Source organism: Calidris pugnax, unplaced genomic scaffold, assembly GCF_001431845.1.
Source record: "Calidris pugnax isolate Ruff unplaced genomic scaffold, ASM143184v1 scaffold68, whole genome shotgun sequence".
In the NCBI taxonomy this organism is placed as follows: Eukaryota; Metazoa; Chordata; class Aves; order Charadriiformes; family Scolopacidae; genus Calidris; species Calidris pugnax.
The window spans coordinates 2,108,280-2,117,272 of record NW_015090921.1 but is presented as its reverse complement, the minus strand read 5'-3'; the positions used below and the strand labels follow the sequence as shown (position 1 = coordinate 2,117,272).

General features: G+C 46.6%; 1 protein-coding gene across 3 annotated transcripts in view; it reads left to right on the top strand.

Annotated features, from left to right (window-relative positions):
- Positions 1 to 81: 81 nt before the first annotated feature.
- The window catches only part of NR1H3 (nuclear receptor subfamily 1 group H member 3), a 29,167-nt gene continuing 20,255 nt past the window's right edge, over positions 82 to 8,993 (top strand). Inside the window, exon 1 of one of the 3 annotated variants that reach the window (XM_014950313.1) lies at positions 82 to 215. The gene's annotated coding sequence lies outside the window, so the exon portion shown is untranslated. Of the gene's footprint in view, positions 216 to 381; positions 400 to 1,174; positions 1,327 to 8,993 lie in introns of those variants that run through there. The other 2 variants (XM_014950315.1, XM_014950314.1) reach the window with 2 other exon arrangements.

Here is an 8,993-nt window from a genome sequence, read left to right as displayed (position 1 = left end):
GGGGAGGAGGAGGAGGAGGAGCGAGGCCCCGCCCCTCCCGCTCAGCCCGGGGCGGGCCGGCGCCTGCACGTGACCCGGGGCCGCGCCGCGCGTGACATCACCTCAGCTCCGCCGGGACCAGCGCCGAGCCGAGCCGGGCCGGGCCGCCCCTCCCGCCGGTCGCTTCAGCACCTGCGCCACGGGGGGCGGCCGGACACCGCCGGGGAGCCGCGCCGGTAACTTTTCTTCCTCGGTTCTGGCTGTGGAGGAGGGGGGGAAAGGCCCAACTGCTCCCGGGGGGGGACGGACGCACAAGGACGCGCTCTCCGGTCGCCGCGGCCTGCGCCGGCCCGAGCCTTGACAGTGCTTCCTGCGGGCCCGGTGCCGGCGTGGAAAGTGCTGGAAGGAAAGGAGGAGGAGGTAGTGGTGGTTGTGGTGGTTGTGGTGGCGGTGGCCCGTCCCGCCGAACCCCCCGAGGGCCTGGCGGGGGGGACGGGCCGGGCTGGTAGTGGTGGGCGGCTCCGCCGGACCCGCTTCCCCCCCCGCTCCTCATCGCCTCACGGCACCGGGAGGGGGGTTCGGTTCCTTAGGCCCGGCGGCCCCGCGTTGTTTGTGTTGCAGGCGGCGGCGGGGCCTGTGCCGCCTGGTTGCGCAGCCGAGGCGCCGGTGAGGGGTTCCCCCGCTAAAAGAGCCGGGAGAACGGGGAGGCAGCGGCAGGTGGATGGGCCGAGGGAGTTGGAGCCGGCCTTCAGGGAGGGGGAGATGGCTCCCCGTGCGTCTGGAGAGCCCAGCTCTCTGTTTGCCCTCTCCCCGAGGCTGCCGGGTGCAGCACAAAGACGTTTTTACTTGCTTTGTGGTAACTTGGTAGCTTTCCTCTTCCCTCGTCTCTCCCCCTGCTCGGCTCTGCCTTTCTGTGTCTCCTTCACCTGTTGTATCCTGTCAGCCCGGATGGCGAGCTTTCTAGGTCACAAACTTGTCTGCTGTTAAAAGGTAACTTTGCTTACATTGGTGATGACCCTCAATTGCGCCCTTTCGCCCCCCCTCGTTGTGCTGAGCTCTGCAGGTCCCTCACGACAGGTCTTTCGTTATGGGCCAGAGACAAACCTCTGACCACTGGTGAAACAGAAATACTTTATCTCCTTGAAATTTCCTCCCACCTTTTTTTCTTTTTCCTAAAGGCACAGCTGGGCCCTTCACTGCAAGGCTTTTTTTGAGGGAGTCTCCAGCACTGAGTCATGTTTCTGACTAACCGTTTGGATCACTGCGTGTCAGCCGGTTTCTGGCTATGACTGCAGGTTATGTTTGTCTGTAGGGAAGAGTCCTCTCGGCTCTGCTGCTTGTTTCAAGGTACGTGGAGTGTCTGCTGTTCCACAGGTGTCAGGGAGAAGGCTGTACTTAAGAATAGAAAGAAGAAAAAGGAAAAGCTGGGGTTTTTTAACTTTAAGTGCATGGTGGGCTTAGTTTCTGGAGTATCTGAGTCTTAAGACATAACCCCCCCTGTTGAGGTACAAACAAAAAAGGGTATCTCTTAGTTAGGGAAGCAAATACAGTTTGGAAACTTCAGCCAAGTGTTGCTGAGCTCAGCCTTTCTTTCCTTTGGGCTGTGGAAAGAGGGCACTGGATGCGGTACACGTTGTGCCGGGACCAGATGGGGTTTGGCCTTGCTGTGCTTCTCTGCTATCGCACCTCTGGCACCTTTGCCAGAAGATTACAGCTGCTGCAAGACTTGCAAGGGCAGCCTGACTGCGTGGCTCCCTGATGTAACCCCTTTTTTGAAAGCTAGCACTGAGTTTAGTGACATTTCTCTCTCAAATGTACATGCGCCCGTGCGGTGTCCTTCATGCAGGAAGGCCAGCTTTTGTGGGAGAAAAGCAAGGGTGAAAATAATTAAGTCTCCTCCCCCCCCGCCGCCAAAATGTGAGGGGAATAAATCTAAGCCAGTCTCACCAAGGACAGAAGATGGGTTGTTGTGGAGCTGCTTGGGAGATCTGTAGCTGCTGGAGAAAACCTGCAGGTACTTCTGAAGGGATGCAAGGAGAAGCACTGTAGCTGAGATACGATATAATTCCCTAATCTAAAAAAAAAAGAAAAGGGAGACTTCATCACAGAACTAGTGTGTCCTGGCTGTGTGCCTCGGGTTACTGTCCTCAGTTGTTTCCAGTGACTGCTGCCGCAGCTCTCTGTGCCTTGTCAGCCTGTCTCCTTTACCGGCTGGCTGTGCGGCGAGGAGGCAGGCAGAGGGGGTGCAGGAGAACAGGCACACAGCCCTGCAAGCACAGGGTGTGAGTTTACTGCCTTCTCCTCATCTCACACCTGCAGGAAGAGTCGTGTTCCCTGTGTGTTAAAGTGCATTTGGTGGTTGTGACTTTTTATTTTCCTCCAAGAAAGATGCTTTCTTTAGTATTGAGTCCTCAGAACTCAGCCCGCTCGTTCTGTGGTAAACAGCACAGAATTTTTTGCTGCTGTTAAATGTTTGATCCACTGGTGATGGTTTCAGGCCTCAAAAGTTACTTCTTTTGTGATTATAACTGGTCTGTGATTGTATAGCTATCAAGATTGACAGTTTTCAGAAAATTTTGAGTTTAAGGTTTGTAACTGTTGCTGTTTTTTGGAAGTCGTGTTCCCATCTGCCCAAGGAAGGTTATAGAATATAATGTGCTTTGTCTTGAATGCACTGAAGGGTGATCCTGCTCTGGAAGCAGCTGCTGTGAAAGTCTCATTGTTGCTGGTGTGTGGGTCTTTGCATGTTGAATAGGAAAGCTTATCAGATTATATGTCACTCCCTATCCCTTCCCTCCCACCCCCAAGTAATAAGATTCACAGTCCTGGCAATCTTGGAGAAAAATTGATGTTTCAGAGCTGAGGTGAAACCTGTGATAGGTGTCCCTGCCCGAGGCAGGGGGCTTGGAACTAGATGTTCTTTAAGGTCCCTTTCAACCCAAACCCTTCTGTGATTCTATACAAAGATACCTTGTTTTCCTCACAGCCTGATAATTTAGGAAGGCAGAATCACATTCCTTTGGCTGTGGAAACGGTCTGGTTGGGAAGGAACTTCATCTTGAGAGGGAATGCAGGGGAGTGAGTGTTTCCTGCTGACAGGTGCAGGTCTGCGTTTAGGTTGCAAACAGGTTGAACTTGGTCATTAGATCATACTTCTGCTAGTATACAAGGAGAATGTTTGACTTAGCATTTTTGTTGCAGTTACTGCAGCTCGAAGCTGTATTGTAGTCAGTTTGGGTTTGAGATGTGTATAATATTGTTAAATTAGATGAGGCTGTCCGCGTTTTGGCAGATCTTAAAATTTTCTCTATTAGAAGTGGTACAGTGGGCTACTTTAGCATTCCTGTGTGGTTTGTGTTCTGTGACTTCCTGCTCAGGCCAAAATACCTTTTTTCCATTTTTTGGAGCACAGACAAATTCCTTTCTTGTGTCCTCACTAAAGGGGAGACACCCCTGGAGCCAGCGTCGCTTGCATGTTTAGATCTGGAGATCTCAAAACCAGATTTCCTGTAAAGCAAAATTACTTGCTGTATTGAGTGTCAAAAAAAAGAAAATGTTAAGGTGATGTACTCAATTTTGGTATAACTTCATAAATCACTTAAGCTTGATAGTGTATATGTCAAAGTGCCTTATTTGGGGAGGGCAAAGGCTAATTAGGGTAGTGCACAGAAAAGAGCAGAGCACTGCAGAGCTTCCAGTATGTTGAAAGCTGGGGGAAAAGAATAAACCTTTATTTAGTGGGATGTTGATGAAGAAATTAAGAGAACAGCGTTAGAGAAGGAGAACTCTTGGTTCTTGTTTTGAACAGACCGTAACTGGTGTCTGTAGGATTAAGTAGAACTGTCTCGTGGGATGTGAGGACTGAAGCAATTTAAAAGCCATGCTGCAGAGTCAGGTTGTATTGTGTACAGAAACCTCTCCGAGATGTAAATAAAAGATGGTAGGTGAGTATCAGACTGATTGCTAAAGCAGATGACTGACAAGTGAGTAGGTGTCTCCTGGCATGTAAGGCTTTCTGGTTTGTTTTAAGGTTTAAAAAAAAAAATATTGGCAAGTGTACTTGTAAAATTGATTGCAGCGAACTGGGCATGGAAGTTGGATCCTATCTCTCTCCAGGGAGAGGGGCAGTCTCGGCCCCCTGGTGCTACCACAGCTATGAAACAACGAAGGTTAATTGGTTTAAATCAAGGCATCCCACTTGCTGATATAAATCATGATTAAAGCTGGTGATTTAAATAATTTATTTAAGCTTTGTTTTGCACTCGATATAAAAGAAAGGTTTCTTCTAATTGGTTGGACTCATCCATTACTAATTCTTGCTAAACAGGACGATACGGTGTATCTACATACACCCATTTATGCTATTATATCACAGTAAATGTTTACATTAGAAAACAGTCATTTGTATTTACTGGGTGAATAATTTCTTTCCGCGTGACTTGTACAAAACTGCATTTGAATAAAGTGGTCACATTAAATGTGCAAATTTTTTAATAACTAGGCTATAATCACACAAATCACGCAGTGGATACATAAGAGAAAATAGCCTTGCTGGAGTGTGCTCTATTAAAACTGACTCATTTGAACAGGATAGTGTTATCTGTACTTAACAAAATGAACTGGTTGTTTTTGGGCACTGTGTCCTTCCAGATCTTAAAATGAGCATAACTCATCCTCCCTTGTCTTGTTTCTATCCAGAGATTGGAAGAGAGAAACACCTCCCCCCCATTTTATGCTGCCTCCCCCAGCTTTGAGTGAAATAAACTAATATAATAAATGAATTGAAGAAACTGAGCTTTCTGCCTTTTAAAGAAAGGTTGGTTTGGTGCTTCAGTGGATTCCAGTTTTGTGGACTTGCTGACTTTCTTGAGTTTGGGAATTATGCTTTTTAAACATTCTCCAGCAACAATGTGCTGCTTGGATAGGGTGTGTTTTCAAATGCCTGTTTTGGCCTCTATCATAAATTGTCATTAACTTAAAAGTACATTGAATGAGTGTAATCTTGAAAAACGTATGTAAAATCTATTTAAAGGAAAACGTTTGAAATGTAAAGAGTCTATCTAGGGACCTTATAAAATGAGAGCAAAGAGGTTGGCTTCTGTGACAGTTCCATAGTGTATCTTGGTTGCCAGGGTCATACGTGCAGAAACGTGCCAGCCCCCAAAGGATTCCACATGCCATGTCAGTGAACTTTCCTGGAGGATTTTACACACTCAGGCCATCAGATATGCACGTGCAGAGGCTTCTTGCACGCCTGCCAGCAGGAACCCACGTGCAAATGTCTGTGGGCACACAAAGTTGCACTGGGAGAGCCTTTGAGGCTTTGCTCTGATGCTGCCACCGGGCAGCTCACCCGGCTCCTGTGCCCTCTGAGAGCAGGAGGAGAAGCTGTCACCTTGCCTTAAAATACCAACTTTGTGACTCCGGTCTTCTGATTGACTGCTTCCCCACCCTTGGCTGTCATCTGTAGGAGAGGAGAGGCCAGGAAGAAGTTTGAAAGATGTCTTCTGTGTTTACAACTGCTGAGAGGGACAGGTTCTCAGGCTGCTGCAGCTCTGGGCAGGAAGCCCTAAGGATAAGATTTAAGGTCCCTATAGGATGCAGGCAGGGAAGCTTGCACTGCTAGACCTTTAAAGGTGGTGTCAAACTCCCTTGTTTAGCAAAGGAAGAGAGAACATCTGTTGTGAGGAGTGTTGTACTGATAAGCACAGATCGTATAATGGAGCTTCTGATATCTAGGCTTATCTGAGAAGAGGAACTTTAGCTTTCTGAGCTATATGGGATTGAAGAAAAAATTCTCCCTGGTCTGCAAAAAAACTCCCAAGTTGCTGTTTGTTTCTCTAGAAATAGAACAGGAGTAGAGAAAGCAGAAACCTTTGCCTGAAGAAAACATGAATTTTCTCCCTCTCGCCTGTACTTTGAGAGTGTTTTCTATTACTCTGCTTTTAAGCAGCAGGCTGGGAGTGAAGGTTGAAGGGAAAACAAGAAGACACTGCAGACTTTGTCCTCTCCTGTTTCTGTACCATCTCCAACTGCTACTCCCTGATACTTGCTCTGGGTGGTGCCTTCAGCAGTGTCCCAGAATCAACGGGCTGTCCCCACCCTTCTCCCTTGATACAAGGATCCAAATAAGAAATCCAGCCACCTGTTGATTTAGCCCCATTGCCTGCCCCCGCGCACTCGGATGATGTGTTTGCATTTTCCAGCATTGATCTTGGGTTTGCCATTTCTTCTGAGAAGTCAGGTGATAACGAAATGACAGTATAAGGTTTGGCTTGCTTACTTCACACAGACCCTGCCAGAATGTCTCTCTGCAGAACCACTAGCTCCTGGGTCGTCTGTGGTGTCTTCTTTCTCCTCGTGGCAAGGTTTCACCAGAGTTGGGAACAGAGTGGGCTCCTTGCATGCAGCACCTTGCTTGTGACAAACCCTGACAACCTGATGGTTATGTTCTTTTGCTTTTTTTCTATTGGAGCCTTTCAGTCTGTTCTGGGCTACTTTACTTGGGGAATAGAAAGGCATTTGTCTGTTATTACTTCCAATCTCTTTGTGGATGAGGCCTCCTGGGCACTTGGAGATAACCTGCGAGGGGATTTGGTGGCTGTGGTTTCCCATCTGGTGGGTGTGCCCTCAGTGCAGCCATTTCACTGGCCAGTGTTTGAGCGGTGGACTCTGTCCGGCTCTGGACTGTTTTCCAGCTGAGTATTTGTGGTGATGTCAGGCAGTGTGAGAAGGGAACATGACTTGGCAGGACAAAGTCTGCAGAAAGTTCAGCTCCAACATTTGGCCACGAGCCTCGGAGGGAATGAGATCTACACACACATTCTGCTACACAGCCTGTCACACGCCCTCTCACATGCTCCCTTCCTGTCACACAGATCCTCTTTCTCTCATTTTCAGACCTTTAACCCTTCCCTCCTAGCTTCCAACCTGTGGGTTTATAAAAAAAAACAAAAAATATACCTCCTTATTTTGCTGTTATTTTACCTTTTAAGTGCTTAGTTGCAATGACTCCCAAAGCAGAAATAGACTGCATAGGCCAGGATCCGGAATAGTAAAGTCAAAAGCAGGGAAGTTTACTTTGTAACAGAGCTCTTAATAGTCCTTTATTTTTACCTGCACCCCTGTGTCAGTCTTCATAGTGTTTCTTGGCAGCTCTTCTGATCTCTCTTCCTGCTCTTCTGCAGCCTTCTGGCCGATCCAGGTTTGGATACATCTATCTGGTGCAGGGTAGGAACCCATGCCTGTCTTCTAAGAGCAGCATTAGCAAAACCTGCCAAAATATCTCCCTGGTAATGGATGAGTGGGGAATAGGCTCGCAGTCAAGCTTACTTTGAAGCAATTTAAAATTCCATTCCGGTATCCCTCTGATGTGTTCTTCATATGGGTGTTTTTGAGTACTGTCATTTCTTCCTGATCTCTGTGCTACATCTAGGGGTGATATTTCTATGAATGGGAATTGGTACTTTTCCCCTACTGCCCTTAAGGGAATCTTAATGAGTTTCCTGCCTTGTTTTGCAATCCAGTACTGTATTTCTGGTTTGCCTGTGAGCGGTAGTATTTGTTTTGATTGATGCTTTTAGGTAGGATGGTGCTTGGATACTAAGTGCAATATAGATATATTGTAAAAAGGCTGTTTCCCAGAAACAGTCTTGTGTCAGTTATGGTGATATGCAGCATGCTGATGAAAGAACTTCTGGAGTGGGAGGAAAGGAAGAAATCAGAAAAATGAGCAAAGACTTGTGCTGTAAACAGCCCTCCCCTTTATTCTGTTCTTTTATCTTTTCCCTCTGTTCTTCGTGTTCTTTTATTTCATAGCTTCTAGAGGATGGAGATAACCCGTTTGAAGGAGAAGGTGGTCTGGACAAGGGCTAGGAATCGAGGGCTTTTACGTTTTCTTTCTGGCTTTGCTGTGATATATCCTACATGTTGCAGCTGCTTCTTACTGCTTTTCTCTGTTTTAGTAGTACTTTGGTGCTGACAGGGGATTGGGCTGTGTTCCTGCTCGGAGCAGTCAACAGCAGTTTGGGATACTGATGTTGAAGAGATGGGCTGAGCAGATTTCCAGTTTGTGATGCTAACTGATAAAGGCACTTGGCTAGAATAGGCATGGGTCATGGAATGTTATTCCCTTACCACATAGTTTAGTGGAGATGGAATTATTTTTAAGGAAACAATCAGAAAAACACTTACGTTTTGTGATTATTTATCATTATCGTTTTCCCTGTGCAGAAAAAAGTCCTGCAGGGCTCTTTTCTAGGCATAATCTAGTTGGTTCTCCTACTGCTTAAGGACTAGGTTTAACCCTTTTCTCTGGCATCTCCAATATCAGGATGTTATTTTAGGTATTAATTCTTGCTGCTTCTTTTTTTTTCCTCTTTGTTTTTTTGTTTTTAAGCTCTGATCTCTCACTTCAGTTTGGAGATGGCATTGGGATGACATCTCAAATCTACCACGAGTCAGACTTGTGTTCCCTGAAGCAGGGCTGTAACATCTGTGAGACTTAAGAGTTGGAAAGGAGGAATGTAGGATCCAAGGTAGAGTTTTCTTTTGTTCTGTGATGTGGTGCCCCCATGGAAGTCCACAATGATTGAAGAGAGAGGCTTCTCTAACTCTTCTTTAACTCTTCTCCTCCTCTAACTCTTCCTCCTTTTGTCGTCTTTTGTTTTTTTTTTCTTTCTTCACTTCTGTGCAAGCCCCATTTAAAAAAAACCAAACACAACAACAACAAACAAACCAACCCAAAATAAACAGCTTTTTGTACCTAGCTGGTTATTGCCATTACTTCTGATCTGTATGACACTTGTGTATTTCCTCTGTCTTGTAAACCCTGTTCTCTGGGAAGACTAAGGAAGCTCTAGGTCTTCACACTGTTGTTTCAGAGAATGGTTGGCTGTTATGTTTTGCATAGCTATGTATAGTTTTGTAGAACAAGATATTGATGGCTGATTAAAGCTGGAGAAGGAATCCAGAAAGAAACAGAGTCTGTGAGTGAGTTTTTCGTGCTGCCATGC